The sequence below is a fragment of the Erpetoichthys calabaricus genome, chromosome 3, assembly GCF_900747795.2.
Source record: "Erpetoichthys calabaricus chromosome 3, fErpCal1.3, whole genome shotgun sequence".
In the NCBI taxonomy this organism is placed as follows: Eukaryota; Metazoa; Chordata; class Cladistia; order Polypteriformes; family Polypteridae; genus Erpetoichthys; species Erpetoichthys calabaricus.
This window is the reverse complement of record NC_041396.2, coordinates 177,813,011-177,839,537: the sequence shown is the minus strand read 5'-3', so window position 1 is coordinate 177,839,537 and position 26,527 is coordinate 177,813,011.

Below are 26,527 nucleotides of genomic sequence, written 5' to 3'. Positions count from 1 at the left end.
AGGCTGGACAGACAGACACACACACTTCCACGCGTAGACATTTAGTTTTCTGTTTCCTCGGAGGTGGAGCCCTTACCCCGACTCCACCTCTCACTTCCGGGCCGGACAGACACACAAATTTCCACACGTAGACAATTATATGCAAGACAACTGAAAGAATTGTGCAGCCATCCAATATTACAGCCTTCCTTTCCCAGAAAGCATGACTTGCTGTTACAGCTAGTATATATTAATGACTGATATTACAGTAAACTGATCAGCACCATGTCAGTACACTTCTTTTTGACTTATAGGATTAAATTGTCATCTGGTGGATTTCAATATGCACCATTTCTTAGTCTTTGTTACTGCTAAAATATTTACTTTAAAAACAGTAAACTCTATGTTTCCTGTAGTAATATTTAATTAGAGTTGAAGATTACCTTCACTGAAGCACAGATCAAAAATTAGTATTATTTAGGGCCACAATAAAATATACTAGTTAAGTGAAATGCTAAAAATGGGAGCAAAAAAATAAAAGCCTACAGAACATTGACAAAACAACAGATGAAAGTGAAAGACCTTAAGATGTTAAGCACATGTCTGCTGTGTGATAAGTCTTCATAATCAATAATTTGCAATCCCTTTGGGTATAACACTGAGAAAAAGAAATTTTACTAACATGTTTCCATGTTGCCCTGTAGCTCCAAATGTACAGTGGACTCAGGAAGTATTCAGCCCCCTTCACTTTTTTCACATTTTGCTGTGTTGCAGCCTGCTGAAATCATTTCAATTGATGTTTCCCTCATCAAGTAGCATTTAAAACCCCAGAACGACAAAGCAAAAACAGGATTTTAGAAATTTTTGCAAATTTGTTAAAAATAAAAACCTGAAATATCACATTGACACAAGAATTCAGACCCTTTACTCAGTACTTAGTTGGAGCACCTTTGGCTGAATATACAGCCTGGAGTCTTCTTGGGTATGAAGTGAAAAACTTTGCGCACCTGCATTTAGGGATTTTTTTGCCATTCTTCTCTACAGATCCTCTCAAGCTCTATCAGGTTGGATTTAAATGGTCAGTGTACAGCTATACTCCAGGGATTTTTAATTGGGATCAAGTCGAGGGTCTGGCTCAGCTACTGAAGGACAATCCCAGAGATGTCCCTAAGTCACTCCTGTGTTGTTTTTGCTTTATGCTTAGGGGCATTGTACTGTTGGAAGCACTTAGGAGCAAACGTTTATTAAGGACATCTCTGAACTTTGCTCCTTTCAGCTTTCTCTTAACATTCTTTAGTTTCTCTGTCCCTACCGCTAAAAAACAACACCATAGACTGATGCTGCCACCATCATGCTTCACTGTTGGAATAGTATTCCACATGTGATAACCGGTGCTTTGTTCACTCCAGACATGATACGACTCTTGTTTCTTACAGTCTGAGAGTCTTTTAGGTGCCTCTTTGTAAACTCTAAATGGGCTTTCATGTGTCTTTTAATGAGAAAAGTTTTCTGTCTGGACACTCTCTCATAAAGCCTGGATCAGTGAAGTGTCGGAGTGATGGTTTTTCTTCTGGAAGTTTCTGTCTCCACACAGGTTTTCTGGAGCTCAGCCAGAATGACCCTCAGTTTATTAGTCATCTCTCTTAACATTGCCCTTCTCTCACTGTTGCTCAGTTTAACCGGTGGTCAGCTCTAGGAAAAATTGTAGCTGTTCCATACTTCTTCCATTTAAGAATTAGCAACTGAGCTATTGGGAACCTTCAATGCTGCAAGAGTTTCTGTAGCCTTTTCCAGATCTGTGCCTCAACACAGTCCTGCCTATAAACTCTACAGGCAGTTCCTTCAACCTCATGACTTGGGTTTTCCTCTGATCCACGTTGTTATGTAAGCATAATTGTGGGACCTTATATAGACAGGTGTGTGCCTTTGCTAACCATGCGTAATCAATTGAATTGACCACAGATGGACTCCAAACAAGGTGTAGAAACATCTCAACGATAACCAATAGAATGGGATGCACCTGCACCAAATGTCAGCTGTCATAGAAAAGGGTCTGAATACTTGCATCAATGTGATATTTCAGTTTTTTAGTGTTGTGAGATTTTGGAGATGTTTTGAGACCCTTCCCAACAGGGCTGCACGCTGAAACACGATAGACATGTCTGTTGAGGGTTGCTTGTCCGTCGCCAAGGCAACCACAGGTTCTCTGCACCACCGAGGCAACTGCAAGTTCACAGACTCTCCGTGTAACACATCTGTCACCCGATGGGTGATGCGGGGAACAGTATAGCCTGGCCACTGACCTAGCCCCATCCCTGCTTGTTTACTGTGTCTGTGTGTATTGAAGTGGTAACTCCCATTCGAATAAATACCCTGACTGTTCCTGTTTTGATTGGAATAAAGTTGGTTTTCTTGTAGTCTTTGAACTCAGCATCTTCTCTAGGGTGCAGGACAATGGCTCATGTGTAACAGTGTGAGTGTGTCTCCATGACCATAAAGTAATAAATTATTTTTTTGTTTTTACAAAAAAGCAAGTATTTCTCTTTGGTGTTTATTCTGTTTTTGGAACATTTGTGTAATACCTTAAACTAAACTGAACAATCTGTATACTAACATAGGAACAGTGCCAGTTGCAGAGCCAACAAGAGGGTAGGGTTTGCTTGCCCTAGGCCCCATCTTAATCTGGGGGGAGGCACAAATATGACAAAAAGTGTATTTAACTACATTCTAGTACATGCTAATATAAAGCCTCATACAAATAATATATATTGTAACATTCTTGGTCCAGATCTAAGAGGGACATGTTGTTCTGTTGGCCAAGGAGAAGCCTGTTATAAAATATGCTCATGACAAAGTGGAAATAGATGTTGCAGACACAGCACATCGAGAGAAGAAATTTGGATGAATCCCTTCACTGCTAAAGTCCACCAGCCAAGGTATGTCATCAATGGCAAGCCACGGGTTTGGATCTTGGACTTAGGTCAGCTCATGGAGACAGGGTAATATGTGGTAGACAGACTGACTCTGATCCCAGCTGAGGGAAGTGAGATGAGCACGCATGTGTGGTCACAAGACAAAACAGCTGAGATTGCATTGAGGCAAATGATTTAAATTAACTTTATCATCAAACTGCCATCACAGGGCACATCCACCATGTTGCAGTGAGACAAGTTAGAATCACCAGTTAATCTAACTAACCCTTCTTTTTAATGTGAGATGGAGCCACAGCACCTGGAGAAACCTTGATGCACAAATGGAAAATGAAAGCTTACCATAGGTGGCAATAAGGCCAGGATTTGAAAACCGGCTAGGTTTGATGTTAGTCAACAATGGTACCCACCAAATCATCTTGGCACCCAGTGCTTAGAGTACTATGCTGTTTCTTTAGGCATTACTAGTAAATTACGGTTCATTGTCACATCTTGGTTTCATAAATTAAAGCAAAGGAGACTTTCACACAAGTTATAACTTGTTTCCTTGGACTACTCAGGAACTTTGTTAATTTTAAGTAATGGAAGTATAGTTTGATATTAACAAACAGCTTTGAACTGATAAGATCAAATATGAATATCCTTCTGCTTCCATAGTTTTGGAAGGTAAGATTTGATTTGCCTGTGTGCCTTTCCCACATCTTGAAAGAATCTGTATAGCAGGAATTGTATTTTTTTAATCATACGAAAGTCCACCATATCAATGTCTTTCTTTCCTTCTGTCTCTCTTTTCAATTTGACAAGCCTTTTTATCCATGATGAATGTAATGTAGTGTATAGTATTTCATTTGATTGAGAGATCATTAACAGTTATCAGTTGTGATTAGTTATTTTTCAGTCTTTCCATACATTTATCCATGCACTAATGAACCCAATTCAAGGACATATAGAGCCTATCCTGGTGGCAGAACAGGAAACAACCATGAACAGGACATCATCACTGGGCACGCATGTAGAAGTTTCCACACTTGGTCATTCTAGGCCCACTAAAAATCTATAATCAAACTATCTTTGAACTGTATGAAGAAACCAAGCAAAAAATGGCCTTTCACTATCAAGTTTTTTTCTTTTCCTCTAACTAAATAATAAAATATGTTTGTTTTATTTAACTGAGAAAATTTTGGATAGCCTTGTTTCCACATTTCTATTTTACATAAGAAGTCACACATAAAAGTGATGTATGATCATGTCACTAGCAATGGACATAGTCATCAAAACACAATAAGGACATACTCATGCAGAAACGGCACAAAAAAAGCTGAAAAGAAAAACAAAGAAAAAGCTGGCACAATAGTAATGTTTCCATTATCAGTCAGTCAGTCATTTTCCAACCCACTATATCCTAACGCAGGGTCATGGGAGTCTGCTGGAGCCAATCCCAGCCAGCACAGGGTGCAAGGCAGGAACAAATCCCGGGCAGGGCGCCTGTTTCCATTATATTGATTGAATACCTTGTGATGTACAGAAATAATCCAGAAATATACAGAAAACAGATTAAAGCAGAAATTAAATAAACATGAAATTTCTTGAACGGTACATGGGAGCCATAGTAGTGGGTAGCATTACCAACATTAGCTGGTCAACTCATTCACCACACAGAGGGAATCCTGTCACCTATTACACAATCTTACATAGCAAGCATGAAATGTACCATCTTCAAAAAGGACAAGGTCCAGGCACACCTAGCTGCTTTTCCATCGTAATATTCACTTGACTTCAGCACCCACCCATGACCAGTATCTTTGTATGTTGTGATGGTCAGCCCCAGGTGTTTGCCCAGGATGCCAGTAGGATGGAAGGACCTGGGGAGAGAGCACCTGTGAGGCGTTACCTTCCTTGGGATACTGGAAGACAGCTCTCTTGGACAGCAGTGTCACCACGGGTTCTGCCAGTGCAGAATGGAAGGAAGGCTTCCATGCAGCCTTGTTGGTTCCCTTGGCACTTGCCAAGGAGAGCTGAGGAGTCCGGCAATGTATTTCCATCACACCTGGGAGTAATTCCAGGTGATGCTAAAGAATGTTAAAGGGATGCTAGCCACTACTGAAGGAAAGCAGGAGTCGGGAGGCAGAAGATGCAGCGTACCTGAAAGGGAGTGGAGGCAAAAGCAAGAAGAAAAATAATAAGATGACCTTGTTGTGCTTTCAATTATAAGGACAAAACTGTACTGTAAGCTAGGAATGAAGTGGAGTTGTTCCACCGAGGAAAGAGTGTTGTGTGTAAAGATTTTGCTTTTGCCTGTCTGTGTCAGGTTAGGGCGGCTGAATACACCCTTATATTTGACAATGTTTTATATAAATTATGGGAGCCATTCCAGGATGCCAACTCCAGTTCATTTCTCACTCTCAGTGAACCATTGCCTCCTTGGTGACTGGTGTCCCATGGCACGTACAGCAGATCCACAGTGGTTGTGTGAGCTAAAGGATATCGTTTATTATTTGTTTGCTATTACAGCCAAACATTTTTTTCTTGTTTGTAATGGCCCTTTAAAATTAAAACAAATAATTGCCACTATACTTTTGCACCTATTAATAAAGTATCTATCTATCTATCTATCTATCTATCTATCTATCTATCTATCTATCTATCTATCTATCTATCTATCTATCTATCTATCTATCTATCTATTGTGTATACTTGTTTTCATGTAAACTGGGCTGCTTTTTCTGGGATACAGTATTTTGCATCCCAAAGTGTATATGGTTACACCCTTAAATGCTTGCAAAAGCTCCCTGATTTTTACACTGCAAAACATTTGGAGATATACTTCAAACAGCAGACATTTAAAACAATATCTGGCAAAGGCTAAAAGCAGTTGTCAGTAGAGTGCTCTTGCTGTGTATTAGAATCTGCCAAAACCCATTTGCTGCTGTGAGTGGTGAAAATGCTGAAGCATCTGTCAGTTTGCTAGGAGCTCTTTGCAGATGGGTAGATATACCATAACGAGGATCTGATTATGCTTTATGTTATCATTCTGATATTCAGATTATTTTATCAATTTAAGCACTTTCACAGTCTGTAAAAAGTCAACTACAAATCAGTGTGAGATTGGTTTGCTATGTAATTTATTATAATTTCATTATTACATAAAGGGAATCTAAGCTAATTAATCTGCAGCAAATGACAAAGATTTAGTTTTTTAAACAGGACAAGCTATTTTATTTATATTGCAACTCAATTGTGGTGCATACTGTGGATAATTCTAAGAGTTTTCTATAGGAAATAAAAGCAAGTAAAATATTGACATAAGATACCTGTTTCCTTGCAAGGGAATAACAATGTTAGCTTCTTCACAGTTCATGCAGACTATAAGCCCCCTGCTTCTTTTGTTTTGTCTGCACATTTCAATTAAACCTTAGAATCTTAGAAACATTCAGCAGAGACAGTGTTACTTTGAATCTTCTGTCTGAACATAAACACTTAGCGTTGACAGTGTCTGCTTTCTGATATACAGCATTAGAAAAAAAAAACTCGCTATAATCATTTTGGAAAATAAAAACAACATTTTCTAACTTTTTAATGATTTCACTTGTGTTGCCAAAAATTTCCACTAAAAATGAACCTTCAAAATAAATTTCTCTAACGATAAAGAGGATAACACAAAATAAAGCCAAGTCATACACAGTTACTATAATCACTATTGAGCATTTTTGAAGCATAATATTATTTGGGTGGAAGAGATAAAAAGTAAAATTGCTAAAAAGTGGTTGAAGAAGAAATATTAGTGCATGATTTTGTACTGCTGTGTAACACATGAGAATGACTGATATGAAGTTATTCTGGGGCCAATTATTCTCTTTTTTTGTTTAAAAAATGCAGAACCTGTTAAATAATAGCACTAATTTATAATAGCTTATAAAATAGTGTAATAATAGTGTTTGGCAACCAAAATCAGTAAATCATTTACTTTACTGAATTGGGGTTTGTTTTTGTGTTGTAAATATCAAATGCAAATTTTTTACTGAAACTGGTGGAGCTGAGGGAGTCTAACACAGGCAAGAAGTCCTTTACTGAGCGAGCAAATAAGCATATCCACATTGATTATTGATGAACTTCTAACATGGATATGCATAAAACATAAACCCGATTAATTTGATGAGTCTCTCTTGCATTACATATATGGTCCTGGAGTTTATTATCTCAGTTTGCTACAATATAAAATGTGCCATGAGTCCTGTGTAATTTAAATGTTTTTGGCTTGGACCTCTGTCCATAAATCACAACTCTTTTAAATTTATGATGGCAACATTATCTGAGAGCTACTATATGTTAAATCCTGAAGTCAGAAGTGATAATCCCAAAATCATTTTTGGAGCATCGCTCCCGAAACTCACTGATCCCAAACAATGACAAGCAACTGTTTACCTTTCTCTTTGGGCAAAGTCTTTGAAACACTGGGGTGCCATTCAGTCCCAAATTAAAGAAGGTAATTAATTTCCTAATTTGTTTAAAACGTTCCTGTCTAAAATAAGGGCTTATTAAAATGGGTAAAATAACTGATAATTTTTTTTGGTGTCCAGCCAAGAATATAGTGTATTTAACAACCCTATAATAAACTACTAATATTGCATTTACGTATCCAAAAAGCCTTAATAAGTAAACTATTATAAGACACAATCTTTAATGAAAAGTTCTGCAGAAGACATTGGTGAGCACCTACAAAATGGAAAAGCTATCTTTTAATTATAGTTAGGTTGTAACCCGAAAAGTCACTTCTTCGGACAATCCTTAGAGCAAATCATTGACGGGTGCTTTTAAACAATAGCAAGCAAAAACAGCATTGCTCATGTAAAGTTAAAATAGACAAGAAAATCTTTAAAAAAGACAACATATAAATGTATTTACATTCAAAACCTTTTACAGTTACCCTACTCAATTAAAATATTTAATTTGCTTTACGTGAGATTGCAAATGAATATACAGATTCAATGACAATTACAGAAGAGGCAGAAGGTCTAAAGGAGATTAATAAATAAGCTGTAACCTTGACTATAAATGCTTTCAGATCTTCAACAAAAATCTGATTTTAAGTTATCTATCTAACACCAACTGGCACTTCATGAAAAAGTCATTGCTCCCCTTACACTTGGTAACTGGTGATGCCACTTTTAGCTGCAATGACTACAATCAATACCATTCTATCATACTGTGCAACTGAATATTGGCCCATTCTTTTCTTGTGGAACTGCTTGTATTCAGAAACATCAGGGAGAATATCCAGTATATCCAATAGAAATGTGACTCAATTAGAATGATTTTCAAATATTATAATGATGAACCATGGAAGAAACTTGGCATAGTGTATAAGACAACTTCCTGCAGATCTTAACACACCCTACTCTTACACCCCATGGATGCCACAATGCAATAAAATTTGAGAATGATCATGACCTGATGTCACTTTTCCTTTCCTTCTTTTTTATTTTCTTATTCTCATAAATTCTAATCATTTGCTATTCTTCGCTACACACATCAGAACTCCAGATCTTTCCATATTCCTTACTACTGAAAGTGTCTTTTATTTGCTAAAACACATGTGCTGTGGGAGGACAGCTCGATAAAACGTGTCTGATTAGCACAGTCCACCCAGAAATAATAAATAAATATTGTTTAAAATGCCCTTTTAGCTACATTGCCATGCTTAGGGATGCAGACATTCCAAGCATGTCTCAAAAATGTTAATTGTTAATCAACTCCAATATAGTCCGAAGAGAAGCTTTTCTTGAGCACTTATAGAAATATAATTGTCCTATAATAACATAAAACATGTTAGAAGGTGCCTATACATGAATGCCAGGATTAAGTCTGAAATATTCAATCATAATAAAATCCAGCTGATTTAATCTGTCAGTATGCATCTGAGAAGAAAACAAAACCAATACTTCTAAATGTAGTCATCAAGTGTCAAGATTTCAAATCTAGTTTAGCAGCTTGTTAAAGATGAGAACAGTATGATTTGGGATTTAGATCACAGGATAAAGAGAAATGTTTTAGGCACATGTAAGGACAAGTTAAAACGTGCCATACCTCAAAATTTTTAAACTTTTTATTTAAGTAATATGAGACAACCAACGATAGTGCTGTATCAGAAGCTAAAATTGTTCAGGCCTGGCCAGTACTTGGATGGTAGACCATATAGGAAAAACTTGGGTTGCTGCTGGAAGAGGTGTTGATGAGGCCAGTAGAGGGCGTATAACCTGTGGTCTGTGTGTGGATCGCAATTCTTTAGGGCAGTAACAGGGACACTGTGCTGTAAAGATGGCACCATCCCTTGGATGAGATGTAAAAACAAGGACTTGGCTCTCTGTGGTCATAAAAGATCCTTGGGCATCCCTCATAAAGAACAGGGTCTATCCCGATGTCCAGGCTAAATTGCTCTCCATGGCCTAATCATTCTGGCCCTCTAATCATCCCCTGTCTCTAATTGGCTAACTCTCTCATCACTTCAGCACCTAATAGCTAATGTGTGGTAAGCATACTGGTGCAAAAATGGGCTGCCGTAAGTGGCTGCCCACTCACTATGTAAAACTCTTTGAGTAGTGAGAAAAGCGCTACATAAATGTAAAAAAATGATTATTTACTTTTATCCTAACAGTTAAAATAGCTATTATCTTCAACTATATGCACAATACTTTAAAATATTCTGATGTACCAAGCAGCACCTACTGTATATGAAAATTTTAATGAATATTTAATCACCATGTAACATATGACTTGAAGTGAATGTTTAAACCAGTATAGCTACAAAGAAACTGATAACACTTTCATTCAGGTACTGCAAAAATGTATTGACACACATGTGTGCATGGGAGGCAGCTAAAGGGTCTGAATGAGGGTAATTCCACGCCAGACCAAGGGGTGGCAGAGTGTACTGACCCTTTCTCTCTTTCCACTGCAGACCAATTACAGAAAATTCCACCTGGTCTTGGTGACATCACTTCTGGGCCCGGGCCCAATGATGTTACTTCCGGTTCTGGGCTCAATGACATCACTTCCGGTTCCGGCCCTGATGATGTCACTTCCTATCCTCGACTTTAAAACTGACATCTTTGCCTCCTCAAGACAATTCTGTTCTGGACATAAATGTACTCTCTCCATTTAAATCTTTTGCAGCCAGGAATAATTATACGAGTGTCTGCCCCAAATCTTTTTGTGACTATTTTTTCTCATTTTTGACAGCATCTATTACTCATTTACTCTTATGTAACAAAACCTTAACAAAGGCTTCTTTGGGTCTTCATAACACTTCTAAAACATCCGAAGATAGGTGAATCGTCTCTGTACTATGTGGCATAGGTCATTTGGAGGTGACACCACATTAACCACCTTGTCTCTACTCTAAGGCTAATCTGGTGTTATGTTTTGGCCAAGGTTCTTGCTCTGGCCAAGTATGGCTATTTCTGTTGCTGTTGCCATGTTAGTTTATCTTTTAGTCAATATGTTAAGTGCATTATCATTTTTTATATGTTTAAAATATTTATGTAGTGTTTCTTTAAATGCCTGTGTGTTCTGTGTATTTTGTTTGTGGTTGCTCAAGAGGCAGGGCCACCCGTCAATCACAGTTGTGGGACTGCTCCGACTTCTATAAAGGTAAATGGTTAATGCAGTCCTTTGCCGTTCATTTAATTTGCTTGGTGGTTTGTCAAGTTTTCAGTTTGATTATCGCTTCTTTATATCTACTCTTTTTTGTGACTTTTGCTACTGTTTTAAGGATTCTAATTTTTCTATGAGGCCTTTTTAACAGAGGATCGCCTTTTAGGTAATGCCTTTTGCCTAATTTATTGATACATTTGAGTATTTATTAAAACATTTTGTTAATTAAAACTCTTTTTAAAAGATTCTGGTGGGAATTATTTCTGTACAAATTAGGGTTAGGGTTAGGGTTCATGGTATTCCTTCTTGTGAGACAAATTTTGATATTATTTGAGACTGTCTTTTCTATTTTGAACTTTCAAAGCCTGTTATCCGTTTTCAGGCCTAGACAGGTATGAAGCCTCCCAAATTCTGTAAGATCTATTTTTGGGCTTGACCGATAAGTTTCTGGTCTTTTTTCTGTGAGCCATTTTAAAGGTTTCACCCATTTTTGTTCTTTTGGTGTCAAAATCAGAACAGTCTTCCCTAGCATCTTCCTTCTTGGTTTCCCACCTTCTTGGTTTCCCATGGAAATACAGTATATTTCCACCATTTCTCAACTTCATTTCCATTTCTTTCTAATAAATTAAAGTAACTTTCTCCTGCTGTTGGCACCATTGTATCTTATGCCCTTCAGATGTAGAGAGGTGTTGAAAAATTGAGGGTCCACTGTCAAGATGGCACCTCCACACTCCTTTATTCTGCAGTTCTGCCTTAAATATCAGAGGCCATCCAATTTGCTCCTCCCCTTGGTGTCAGTCTGTGCTGGGAGACATATTTGATAAGTTGTGGCTGGAAGCATTTCTTTTCAAACTAGGCATCCTACCCCTTCCACCTTCTACTTTTTCTATTGCAGCTGAGGTCTGTGCTCAGAACATGTGGAGCCCCAACTCTCTTCTCCTCTTCTAACTTATCCCCAGTATTCACTTGCTTCAACCCTTTCTCATAAGTCCAAACCCGTGTCTGGTTTCTACTCCCTCCTCTGCAAAGCTTCCCTCAAAACTATCCCAATCACATCTAGTTGGCTAACAGACCTTTACCCATTCTCTATGTTATGCTGGCAAACCATCTTTCTAAATATCAAAAAATTGCAGTAAATATCCTAATCATGGGCACACACAAATTTAATTTGTCCATAGACCGTTCAGAGACAACATCCATTGGTACTAGAAAAAGATCCTCCATGTCATCTTTGCCCTTTTAAAGTCCCTGGCATCTTCCTCTGCATATTCTAGAAATGTGCTCTGGCTGCAGCTCTCTGGCTCTGTGTCCCCTCTGGTCCTTCTCCTCCTAGACCTTTCCTCCCATTCCACATTTTCCCTTTCTCTCTTCCAGCGGAGGCCTTTAATGACTGCAACACTTGCAACTAAGATTCTTTTAGCCTCTAGAAATCTTCATTTTACAATCTTATCCTTCTTGAACTTTCAACATCTCAGATAAACTACTCTTCCAGCTCTACTATCCACAACTGACTTCATGCTGTTCAGTTAGTAAAGAGCTGGTCAAAGGTTGCAATATGAGGCTGATTCTCCTATCCACTTTTCTTTGCTCTGTTTTTCCAGTCTTTGCCACACGCTCCCATGTGGGGTGTGTGTTTGTGTGCTGGTGTTGCGTTTCTGTATAGTTAGCCATCTCATGTGGGGTGGGTGGATGCAGGTGTTGTTGTTTGGGTTGTTTTTGTTCTTACATAGTGCAAAAACCAGTTGTATTTGGCTTGTTTTTACTATAATCTTTTTTTTCCTTTTATCAATAAAAACTTGATCATAAACAAAAGATGTGTGTGTTAGTTTAACTGTTAACTACAGACTAATTCATCTATCCATCCATTGCATTGCCCATATTTGCTTGGTCTAACTCATCATCGAGTGGTATGAATTGATTCAGCCTAAATTAATAATAAGCCCTGTATTCTGTTGACCCTTTAATTAGCTCACAGATAGAACTATGTAGTTTCATGTATGTATCGTGTATATATATATATATATATATATATATATATATATATATATATATATATATATATGCACCACTCTTCAAACCCCTTGAATTCCTTAAAAACAGGCGACACTTTGGTTTCTCTGGCTTCTTCTACTACATACTGTATTTGAGCATTCTACCAGCAGCATGAAAATATGATAAATTATTATTATAGGTGCAGTGCACACCCTTTAGGGAGCATTCAGATTTATTTTGCAATGTTGCTATATTTATTTAAATATTCAGCAAAAAAAGTAAAAGACCAGCAGTTATTATATTTGTGCATTTATTTATTTTTATTTTGAATTTCCTACTGTAGGAGATACAAAAAAAAAATCATATGCACTGTTTACTGTGTGGAAGTGGGAAATAAAACAAATTGTATGAAAGGTGACAGTGGATTACTATATACTATGCACTAAGAATAGCACAATGCTAAGAATATGTAAATCAGTTAATCATGGCACATTCAAGGAGGAGAAGAAGTCAGTGAATTGTTTAACTAATAGGCAGTTTACTGAGAATTCTTCTCATAAATTCACAGACCTAGAAAGAAAATGTTTTGCCTTCTGTAAAACTCTTTGGTACACATCTAAATTATTAAGATGCAGAGATTCATACTTCATTTTTTAAAGATGAACTCTGCCTTCAGGTTTAGAGAAATGGCTGAGACCATTAGAAATATTTTAACATAATGAAAAAATGAAAATATTTTTTATGGCTACAAAGGCAATCTCTCACTGCATTTTTGTTGCCGGCCAATTACAACAACTGCAAGGTAAGTTAGATCGTTAAATCTTTTCTTGGGGTCTGAACCACAGAATGTAATTCTTTGGCCAGTTTCGCAACTATTGCCCTCATAAAATTGACAAAAAAAATCATCCTTCATTTAAAATTAACAAAAGACAGAAATATAGCAATACAATTTATTTTCACCTTAATTATATGTTCCTTTATAGTGTTCCATTCAAAAGAAACCTATAGCTGTAATGTACAGTAAATACAGTATGTGCAATTTTGACTGTTTTGCTAAAGCAACTGCTTTTTAGATCAAACTGTTTGCAGCTCCATCATTTTTGATTTCTTTGCTGTTACTATAATTGTCTAAGAGACTGAAACATTGATTTAGAATAGGAAAATGATCACATTTCCTGTTCCTTAATTTGATTGATTGTGTTTGGCACGTGTGGCAGCATGGATATTTATGTGCTTACTGGCATACATGTTCATTTATATTCAACAACGTGTATGCCACTTTTGCAATGGCATGGGTGTTTTGCTTTAGCTATTTAACGTTAAAGAAAAAAGGGACCTTAACTTTTGTTTTGTCCTAAACCCAGTAGGGATAAAATCCAGGACAGGAGTTAAAAGTTTTTGTTCTGATGTTCAGTTTTCAAATAGCAGTTCGTTTATAGAGATGATTTAGCTGTGTTTAACTACACTGAACACTTTTGTTGTCTGGGGATATTTTAAGTAATGACCATTGTGGGGAACAGGCCGGACACAGACAGGCAGACATCGTTTTGTCACCCAACACACGTTTATTCATAGATATTTACAATGGTCAACACGCACAAACCCAATGCCGCAGCACCAATCACCCCAAAGTCCTGGCCTCTTCACAATGCCTTTCTCTGTCTTCTGACCGCCTCCTCTCTTCTCCTCCAAGCTCCGTCCTCTTCCACCCAACTCCAGCCATCGAATGGAGGGAGGCGACCCTTTTTATACACATCCGGATGTGCTCCAGGTGTCTTCCGATGAGCTTCTGCCGGCACTCCCCAGTGTGGCGAAAGTACCGGCTCCGCACCCAGAAGCACTCCGGGTGTCCCTGATCCTTTTCTCCCTAGCACTTCCGGGTGTGGTGGAAGTGCTGAGGTCCAGGGCTCCGTAGGCATTGGGGCACTCCCTGGCGGTGACCACGGGCCCCTGCAGGGTTGAGCTTCAAACCTCTGTACCCGTGGTCCCCATAGCCACCAGGGCGGTCACCCCCACGAGGTCTGGGGGAGGCGTAAGCCCTCCTCCGGTCCTCCAGGCCGTCCCGGCCGGGTCACCCCCCCCAGCCACCTGTGACACCATGCAGTTCCTTTATAAGTGTGCATCACTTCTTGTCAGGCTTCACATACCACAAAGTGACATCTGCTTTTGTTTATATTCAGTTTATTGTTCTATGGTGAATCAACAGTTTATATTTTATGTGGCTGGCTGAACCCTCATGATACCATGTCCACCTTGTTTGCTTCTTCCACCCCAATCAACGGCAACCTTCTTATGTTTGTCAGCAAACCACCTGCTAGTATTCTCCCTGTCATGCTATTTTGAAAAACAGTATAATCATACTGAGGAGGACCTCCATTTTCTCTCAAAACAGGCTCAATTCTTCATGGCATGGATTCCTTAAGATGATAAAAACATTCCTTTGAGTTTCTGGTGAATGTTGACATTACTCATTTTCTGCAGATTTGTCAGCTGCACATTCATGCTACAAATCTCCTGTTCTACAACATCCCAAAGATATTTTATTGAATTAAAATTAAAATCCAGTGACTGGGAATGCTACTGAAGATCACTGAAATCTTTGTCATGTCCTGTCACCAGTCTGAGGTGACTTTTGCTTTGTGACCTGGGGCCTCATATATAAATGGTGCGTACGCACAAAAATGTTGCATACTCCCGTTTCCATGCTCATATCACGATGTATAAAACCTAAACTTGGTGTAAAGCCATGCACATTTTTACACTAGCTCAAACACTGCCGTACACAAGTTCTCTGCTCGGTTTTGTAAACTGGTGGTATCCAGCGTCAAAGCAGATGCTTTTTTTCAAGTGTGGTTTCCCTTTCTTTTTCAGATCCATATCCCTGACACAGCTTTATCATATACATTGAAATTAACTGCATATATTTATTAGTTTAAGGCATCTGATTGTAATTAACCTGTAACAATATAATGGTCCACGGAATGGCCAAACTATTCCAAATACCATAGTTGCTTTAGCATTGTTACTCTCACTGAACCTTCTTCTTCTTCTTCTTTCAGCTGCTCCCGTTAGGGATTGCCACAGTGGATCATCTTTGTCCATATTACTCTCACTGCACCACTCGGAGTATTTATATCACTGTATCTGAGTGTGGAATCACAGCTCTACAGAAGCTGATTGGAAAGAGAATTATCGGTATACAGCATCTAGCACATGCTGCCTCAGCCTTGCTGTCTATTGCACTGCTCCCATACGGCAAACGCTTCACAGCCTTTGCTGTACTGACCTTGTGGTTTAGAAACAGTTTCATCCCAAGAACTATAAACGTAATCACTCAGTCCATCAAGTGCTCCTTGTAGAATTGTTTGTACTTATAAGTACAATTACCTCACTGTAAACTTGCGATACAGTTATAATATTGCACAACCTGCACCACTTTATAAAGCACATATTTACATCTGATGATGATATCATTTTTAAGATGAAATGCAGCAAAATTGTTTATTACATTATACAGATAAAATGTTAGCATCATTTAAATAATCTGTACTTTTAATAAGTAAACATATGAGGACCTGGTGTCGCAGGAGCTGGCACCTTGTTCAGGGATTGTTCCTGCCTCACGCTGTATTCTTGCTGGGGCTGGCGCAACACTGGAAGGATAGATGGATAGAATAATTAAGCATGTACTACGAAGATATTTCAATGTTCCTTAAATGTTTTGAAGAAACGGAGTTCTAAGCTTACAGATGGCTTAACGTCTATTACTGAGCTGATTGTGTGGCTACTGGGTACTTGGAGAAAGAAAAGGAAGGACAGGAATTGGGCGTTGAAAGGGACAGTACTACTGCAATAAATTATTTCATCGAAGGTTGCACACGGCACAGCATGTTTAATACATGCTTTAATTGATATGATATGAATACTGAAATTATATCAAGTATACATCTCAGTATTTAAATTATTCAGAGAACTGTAATATCACGAATGTAATGGATTCTGTGTCCTGTCGGAGGAAGGGAAAGCCCATAGAAGAACGCATACAAAACAAAGCATTTAATGTGCTACTTTAGTTATGATGGGATTTGAGAAACTAGTAAATTAAATGATTTTAAGATGAAGTTTATGATGTTCTACTTTAATGGCAAAATAAACTATGTGATTAAAGTGGAAATTTCAAGATTAAAGTTGACATTTTGAGCTTTTTTCCCACTGTGTCCGTATTTTTTTTCTTTTCTCTGTACCCTAATAAGCTTTCATATGACACTCAGACAGTGGGCTACGACTCTCCTTTTCACGGCCACTTTGATATCTGACAACTTCGTTTTTATTTCGGGCACAGTGCTACTTTGTGAATTTGAGCTTTCGAGTTTCTCCGAAACTCTATGTCACTCGAACTACCTCCTTTTGTTGTTAATACCATTGTTTAAAACAACAAATAGTACATTTTTCCTTGCCTCCACTTGGTATTCAATGAAATTCTTCTATTTTCCCCCATGCTTTTGCCATTGCCTTTTTACAGAGCGCTGAGCTTAAGGGCTATTTATATTGATCTGCATATTCAAAGAGGCGTAATTCTGGGAGGAGTTGGGGAGTGGCAGCAGGCGCGTGCACGTGCGTTACTTTTCACGCTGACCAGGATTTATGGAGTGGAAGAACGTGGAAGTTGGCGTTCACACAGATTTATGCATCTGGATTTTTTTGTGCGTACGCACATTTCTGCTTTTGTCTGTACGCCATGTTTTAGTGTTATGCATGAGGCCCCTGGTGTATTATCCTGCTGGAAGTAGCCATAAGAAGATGTGTAAATTGTAATAATAATTAAATTGTAATTAGTAATAAACTCACCCCAGTAATTTAATGTATTGTTAAAATGTTTACAGAAAGCTCAACTTTATTATCATAATCAGATTTTTAATATACTCAATATTCCATTTCTTATGTAGAAAAACACTTATTTTTGAAATAGGTAAAATGTTCTTTGTTCCTGGTGCCACTAATAGGTTTCTGGGATGCTGGGGCAGGTCCTTGGACCTTGCATGTTTTTAGACATATTTTTGCTTCTCTGTGCAGTCTGAACTTTTCACTTACGCTTTCGGAATTGAAGGTTTCAAACCATTTGTTATTTGTATTGTGATGCAGTTTAAAGGGTGCATGAATTTTTTTTATACAATTATTTGACTAACATTTTATCATCACTAGTGCTGGTAGCCCAATACATTGAGAAGCACTGTGACTCTCCATAGTTCCCTCATGTGAGGCTTACTAGAAGCGATTTTTTTCATTGGTCACACACCACAAGATGTATCCACCTGCAAAGCCATAACACCATACATCACCGCACGTCTACACCAGCAGATTCAGGGTGGAAGTGACATCACCACATGTCTAGACCATATAGGCGGTGACAAATCAAATTCATTGACATGCTGGCTACACCAAACCCTAACCTTAACAAAACTGACCCCTTACATTAATTAACCCCTAACCTTAACCATTTATCCTGCATGCTAACCATACTGACCCCTAACCTAAACTTCTGTCCTATAACTGCTGATCTAGAACTGCTGGCATAGACCTCCATTGACGTATGGTGCTCTGGCTCTGGAATTGAGTATTATTGCACACCACTACCACCACTGTGATCTTCCAGAGCTGCTCCCATGCGGCTCTAACGATCTTTTTTCATGCTGCATACCTTGCCTACACATTCATGCCACTGGCCTCATCTCAAACTGCTTACTTATGGTCAGAGGCAACACCGTCTACCCTAACTTCCCCCAACTCTGTGTAGCAATCCATGCCAGAATCCTTTCAGAGAACCCTGCCAGCCACATACCAAGTCCAACAGATTTAAACAGAGGAGCAGGTCTCATAAGTTTTTTACATTGAGTGCTTGATCATCTCTCTCTCTCTCTAACTCACTCACAGTCACACACACACAGACACACACACACACACACTCTGTGCAGCTTTTCAAGATGGTTCTGTTACTACTGATAGAACATTGTTTGCCAGTCTGCATGGCCCAACAGAAGTTTCATGCCAAAAATGCCACTACTAAACAGAAATTCAACAATAATAACATAAAAACAGCAGAAGCTGTTGTCAGAACTTCACACAAATAAGCAAAAATGAGTGTCAAAATGAGAATGTTTAGTGTTATCAGCAGGGCCAGAGCACCTTATGATGTTACAGTTGGCGAAAAAGTATTCTAACACAGTATGACAAGGCCCACATAACACATTGGCCATAGGACCATAATCATCATTTCAGAAAGAGTTAATCATAGCTGACAATCAGAATTGTGATCTTAAAGTAATGATCTGAACAACAGGCACAGCCAGTTTTTTTTGATGACCATGAGAAGTATGTATTGTAGACAAGAATGAAGCTGCAGAGTGGGTGAGATGCCAAGACGCTGGAAACGGATCATCGGTACAGTCAACTACACAGAAAAGACAAAAACGATTTGTTTCGAACCTAGTTTTGTTAAACTTGACTTGCTTGTATGGAATGATATTTGAGTTTAATAAAATTAATAAAATGTAAAAAAAAAGACAAAAATGAGTCTGGTGGCTACTGAATTGGATGACAACCTGCAGATTACATTGCCAAAAAAAGGGCATAGTGAATATATGGCAGCCTAATGTGTAAACCAGCAGAACATTAAAACAATCATGAACATTTGGTAGTAGCATGTAGCAAAACATAGGCTCAAACACAGGCAGTATGGAGTTTTAGACTCATTTTTACCATCATGACTTATATCTAGCATTGCTACAAGATTGCGGGCAGGGGTAGTCGGTTGCCTCAATGCCTTTAAATAGATGAGGCCTATGAGTGTATTTTTCTTTTTCACTTAATTTAGTGAGTACGATTTTGGGAAAACATATTAATTTGGAGCTTTACGATAGGAGCAGCTCAGCCATGTGATTAAAATATCCAATACTTGCTTTTTTTTACACTTATGTTGACTATGCAACAGTGGTACCAAACAAACAGAGGTTTGACAGAGAGGTTCATGCACTTATGAATGCATGAGGAGAGGATATGTGTTCAATTGAAACAACAATAAACAGAACCACCATTCTTTCTATTAATTGTCTCTAACTGATAGATCTCCTTTATATTATTCACCACCACACTTACAATGAAAATGGACATGCATTCTGTCCAGGAATTATTCCTGTCTTGCAAACTATAGTGCTTGCATTTTTGCACATTTTATGAATGCATTGCTTTTTGCAGATTATAACTTAAAAGTTTTTGTACACTTGTTCTTTTTCTACTGTTAGCCTTTTATTTAATTTTTTTACATGTTTTTCCTTTACTGAATCAAGCTGAAGCAGCCTTTTATTTTTCCTGTTATTAATTTTCAAAACTAAGTTATCCTTCTTAATATTTGTTTTAATAAAGTATATAAGAAATGTTGAGATCTACGAAGCTGCATCCAGTACCTATGGGGAAAAACAATGTTTTATTATTTTTAACATTTTGTTAAAAGTAATGTTTATTTATTGTATGATTCCTTGTCATATTTTTGCCTAATGGAAATATTTACTCTGACCGAAAAAGCATTAATTAGAAAATGTGCAATATTAAATCATTTGTCTTGAAGCTCAGTTGCTAATGTTTTTCTCCTAAGGGGCCTACATTTCAGCAAGTAATAACACTTATTGTTCAGGTGTTTATATATAGACATACAGCAAAATATAAATGTTAGCACATGATATTCTCTCTTTGGGGGAAACTGTGTGCTGACAAAACAAGAATTTTGTTCCAGGAAAGTGTGTAAGATTTCATTTCCAGCTTGAAGATTTTTGTTACTAAAATAATCTCTTTTGAAGTGACATGCAGGATATACACTTCCCAGTCCGGAGTGGATAGCAGAAAGCAGAGGATTTTTAATAAAAGCAGAATAGCCACAAGCAATAAAGTTCAATCATATGTTTATTGGATGGTGGTACCTCCTATGGCACTGCAGTAAAGACGACAGGAGATGTGCAGGAGTATAGTCTGCACTTACTATTTAAGTACAATTACAGTTGTCTTAACTACCTTGAGGCTCCTAAATAGGCACTGAAGAGTTACACAATGTGGTGTATTTTCTTCACTTTGCACACAAGCTTTTTAAAATGCCATGCCAGTAGTATATCAAAGTGTTTCTAATGGAAAATCAAACTGGAAAATGTAATGCTAAGTTTAAAAAAATATGAAACTGGGAAACTGGAATATGCAAAAATGTCAATTACATGCTTTCTCAGACAAATTTAAAATGCAAGGGTAGGTGTGTGAAATTGGTTACTCAGAAAGCGTGGTTTTTGACCTAGACTGCACATAACATACACAGCATGCACACAAAGCCATATCACAGTTATCAAAGATCAAAATTTAAGGCTGAAATGTGTATATATTTTAAAGAACTCCATTTGAAAACATGGAGTATATGTTTTATTTTGGACTTATGTAACTCTGTTGGTTGAACAATAATGTCTTATGGGGTTGAGTGCATTCCTCAAATAAATAGGAAAGGCAAAAAAACATCACCAGATTCTTCTAAACTGTTTTACAAAATAAAGATTTATTCTAATGACTGGAGTTTGATAAGAGGTTATTCACCTTGTTTCATGGAGTTGATCCATATGTCTTCTTTCTAATGAAAATATTACTTTAAGCTAACAGCTGGCATCAGCTTTTACTTATCCCCTTAAAATTTCTATCATGTGTCTTGTAGTCTCCATTGCAGGGACTGTCAGTATTCAACTGTTTCAGTCTTTAGCCTGGTTTGCAAACTGCAGCCCTGTGATTAGCCTACTCTTCAGTGCATTCTCTCTATTTCACAAATCAGCCCATACTGACTGGTTTAAACCCATATTAACAATCACTTAACTTACTTTTGGTGTAAAGATGTAATTTTCATTTGTGTTTTATTGTCTCTTGCATTAAAATTCCCATGATGTAAGTCAAACTGTCTGGCTGTAATTACCTGGATTGCACAATTTCGCTTTTTTACGATATGGTATACTGAATAGGGAATTTGACAAACAAGAGGAGACCATTCAGTCCATCAGGCCCATTTGTTTAGCTGTTAGGTAAACTGTTCCAATATCTTATCCAGAGTTTTCAAGGTTTCTGCTTCAACTACATGTAGTTTGTTCAAGAGTCCCACAACTTAATGTCCACTGGTGTCCTCAAGTACATGATTCACCCTTATTTCACTTGATCTAATTATCAACGTCTTTAAAGATTTTACATACCTGGATTAGGTCCCCACACAGTCTCCTATGCTCAAGAAAAAACATGTTTAATTTTTTGAGTCTGTCAGAGTTGGATATGTCCTTAAGTCTACTGGTTCATTAATGGCATTTTATGGTACTTTATTCGATTGTGTGGTTCCACCTGCACAGGAGCAAAAGCAGCTGGATGTTTGGGCATGCTTTTGGAAAAGTTACTTGTTACATGTACTTGCTCTTCTTCATTGTATTGAGAATTGCGTTGGCAAGGCAGGGCAGTGAGTAGCAGTAGCTAACATCAGGCATCTCTGTAGGTAAATAAGCGGCATTGTAGAGACGAATAGTTACAAGTAACAGAAACAGCGATCCCTTAGTGGAAAAAAAAAGAACAGCAGCTGACTTCAAAGTGGTAAAGAGAAGGGCTCAGCAGTACGTAGGCTTAGGCAGAAGCAGCTGAAGGAGCAGACAAGACAGTAAGAAATTAACTAGCAGCAGATATTTACTAAGCAAGTGTTTCTAGATTGAACAGTTCTTAGCAGACAGGAAAGTAGAGCAGTTAAGAAAGCGACAGCATAAAGCTTCATTAATATGAATTACTGTAGTACAAATGGTGCAAGTGGAGAGCGTTTACGTAAATAATTAGTGGACCGCAAAGTTAAGAGAACAGACAGAGAAAAGTAAAGTTAGCCTCATAGAAAGAAAAAAACAGCAAGAGTCGAAGGGAAGAATATTACAGGAGCTTAAGGGGCCAGAAGGTGTAAAATAACTGCAGCAGTTTTTTAATCTAATTTCTTTGGTTTAAATTTTTTTTAGTTTTACCATTTAAGTCAAATCATTTAATTTTAATCAAACAGTAAAAAAAAGTTAAGGCAGTTTTAGTAATACTAACTTTAAAATCCTAAATTTTAATAATGACACCAGTGCAATGCAAGTCCTGTTAAATGTTGGACTTTTTAGAGAAGGAGCCAGTCTTCTATTAGGGCTATATCTGCAAGAGATGCCATTTGATCCAGCACCTCAAGTTCAGAGGAGGAGTTGGGTGGCCTGTGTTGTAGTAGAAAATTGGCGGACTTGGCCCAGGTGTTCTTTAGAGAGACATTGTGCACTGGTGGCGGGGGAGTAGATTCCAGGCTAAACAAGTAGAGATAGGGGGGGTCATGGTCAAAAAGTGCAAGGTAAACAGTGCACACTGTGGGTGAATCAACCCCAGAATCAAAAGTGTCAAACCGTTTTCTGGTACTTCCGGAGCTGGACGGTGTCTCTGAAGAGTTTGAGGTTGTAGGCAGGTATGAAGAGCTCCAACATGCCACCTCAAAAACAGTTCCCAGAAAGAGAGAGGTAGTTATAGTTGGGTAGTTATAGTTTCTGCGATCAAATTTAGAGTGAGGTGCTAGGCTGAGCACCAGAACTGACAATGTAGTCTTCTCTGAAGTTCTGCCTGTGCCATGCAACAGTCCAGGTAAGACTGAGGAGATCAGAAGGTTTAACGTGTGGCTCAAATCTTGGTGTAGGTTAGGAAGGTATAGGTTTATGGGGCATCGGGGCTCCTTTTGGAACAGATGGGACCTGTTCTGCACCAAGGGGTTACATCTAAGTTGGAGGGGCACCAATATGTTGGGGAGGCATATGAGTAGGTTAGACAAGGATTGTTTAAACTAGTGTTTAGAACAGACCAAGTTTAGAACAGTACATGGAGGAACAAACAATAGTTTAAAAATAAAAATGCATAGTAATGTAAATTCTAATCCAATGTTTAAATGTAAAAGTAAAATGAGTAACATATTAAAAATAGCTTGCCTTAATGCTACAAGTATCAAAACTAAAACAAGCTGAAGCTGTATGTAGAGGAGCATAATTATGATATTATAGCAATAACAGAAACCTAGCCAAATAACAAAGATAGGATTGAGTATAACATACAGGGATACACATTTATTAGAAAGGACAGACATAACAGAAAAGGAGGTGGGGTTGCAGTTTATGTCAAACAAAATTTAAACACAAGTCCTCTTCAGTTGGACGATGAACTCCATCTTATGGAGGACATGTGGCTTCGCTTGGAAAGCGTTAGGAAAAGAGGCCTTATCTTACGAGTGTGTTATAGACCACCCAATGCAGACGATAATTTAAACCCATTTCATCTTTTTAGTAATATTACAAAGGCTAGTTTATAGGGGGATATTATAGTAATGGGGGACTTTAGCTACCTGAATATTAACTGGGATAACCTTGCAAATAGCGGAGCACAAGAGCAGGAATTTTTAAAAATAATCAATGACTGTTTTTTAACACAGTATTTGAAATCACCATATGGGGTGAAACCTGTGTAGATTTAGTATTTTATAATAATCAGAATAGAATTGAGGGTGTAGAGGTGATTGAACTGCTAGGGTCAAGTGAGCATAATATAATACAATTCTCAGTGTTTTGGAAAAGTACAGATGCGAAGACGAAAACTGTTAAGTTTAACTTTGGTAGAGCGAATTTTGAGTGGATGCAGTAAAGTCTAAGCAGGATAGACTGGGATAAGTTTTAATTGTGGTGACAGTTATGGATCAGTGGAACAGGTTTAAAAACGATTTACATATAATGCAGGACAGGTTGGATTTACCTGGATTTGGTCCAATTGGATTTACTTGGAAATTTAAAAAAAGTCCTCAGTGGGATAATAAAGAGTTAAAAGAGAAGCAGCTAAGGAAAAACAGCTGTATAAGACATATAAGACTAATAACTCCAAAGTGAATCATAGTGTGTATGAGAACATGAGGGCAACATGATAGCAATTAGGATACTAGGGATGCTCATAAGCAGTTAGAGGGGAATAGCAGATAAGTTGAAAGATGACTCAAGAGATTCTTTCAGTATTTTACTAGTAAAAGAACAGTCAAGGAGGAGGTGAATTGCATCAGGAATAGTAAAACATTAAAAGAGAGAGACAGTGAAATAGCGGATACTCTAAACTTGCATTTTTCTGAGGATAACCTCTCAGTGGCAAAAGGGACTACTGAGAAGTTACTGAGTGATTTGGAAATTGTAGAGGGAGAAGTACTGGTTAGATTAAATTGGCTGAATTCAAACAAATCTCCAGGACCAGATATTTACCCTAGAGTTCTTAAAGATGTTAGCGAGTACATATATAAACCCAGTTTCAGTCTACAAAAAGGACATAGCAGCACTAGAAAAAGTCCAAAGAAGAGCAACTAAGCTGATTCAAGGGGATGAATTATGAAAAAAAACATTAAAAGAGCCAAACCTTCAGCTTAAGTAAAAAAAACTAAGAAGATACATGATTGAAATGTTTAAAATTATGAAGGGAATTACTACAGTGGATTGAGACTATTATTTTAAATTGAGTACATCAAGAACACGGGGACACAGAAACTTGTTAAGTGTAAATTTCTCACAAACATCAGGAAGTTTTTCTTTACACAGAGAACCATAGATATTTGGAATAAGCTACCAAGCAGTATGATAGGCTGTAGGACTTTAGGGACTTTCAAAACTACACTTGATGTTTTTTTAGAAGAATTAAGTGGTAAAGACTTGGTGAGCTTTGTTGGGCTGAATGACCTGTTATCGCCTAGATTGTTATAATATTCTAATGTTCTAACTATTGCTTGATTAAACCCCATTTCATTCTGGGATAGGTTCTCTGCATATGGTAATGATTCTTTATGCTTTGAAAATTTCTAACATGTAGAAAAACATGAACTCTTTAATGTAAGGTAGACTACCTAGCAAGACAATTTACAGATTAAGAAAATCTGGATTTATCCTGTGTTATTCTATGCAGGAAGGATCCTTTTAAAATTATGAGCCTCTGGTATTTTTCAAATGTGTTACCTGTTCATGGTTATTTACCGTTTGGAGCCTGTCAGTGATCTAAATAAATAAAATTTCTTTCTGGAACCTTCATGTGGATGGTTTATTTAGGAACTTGGTTGCTCTTCTCTGCACAGCTTCAAGTGCTGCTATGTCTTTCTTATACTGTGGTGACCAGAACTGCACACAGTACTCCAGATACAGTTTCACTAGTGCATAATATAGTTTGTGCATAACATCCCTTGACTTAAATTCAATGGAAGCTTACAACAATTAGAAGCACACACAGAAGATGTTTTACAAATTAATAAGTGACTATTCAGTTTACCATTCTTGTTGGGTTAACCAATGGCCAAATTACCACAATATCTCATCTAGACATTTTTAAAAGTTAACAGGATATCCACTTCAACTGAATGACTGCGTAGAATATGGTGAAGTGCTAGGTATAGAAATCCTTCCTAGTTTGTATCACTTTACCTTCCATTGTCATATTAGAATTAGAATTGTGGTGTAGAAATTTACTGATGTATTTTAGTTTCTGAAGATATGGGATAAGACTCCATGTAACTAAAATTCTTCATATACAGTATCCATTATTCAAGGAATGCTCTTGACTGCATACTAGTGCCATCCTAGTATATTATCTAGCCCACGTGTTTATGACTCATGGGAAAACCTTTACCTAGTTTTTTTTTCCTTTTGCAGATGTTTGCTGATTCAGCCCTTCACTCACTCCAATGTAATCACTCAACTGCATGCATGTGAATCAAATCATGTGTGCTTTTAAATGAAGGAGCAAAAAAAGAGAATCAACTAAAGAATGCACAAACTGCCCTAGAATGAAGGCTGAAATAGCTACTGAGATGCTTTGTACCTACACTTTCCAATGACAGTATTTAAATAACATTTTTTAAT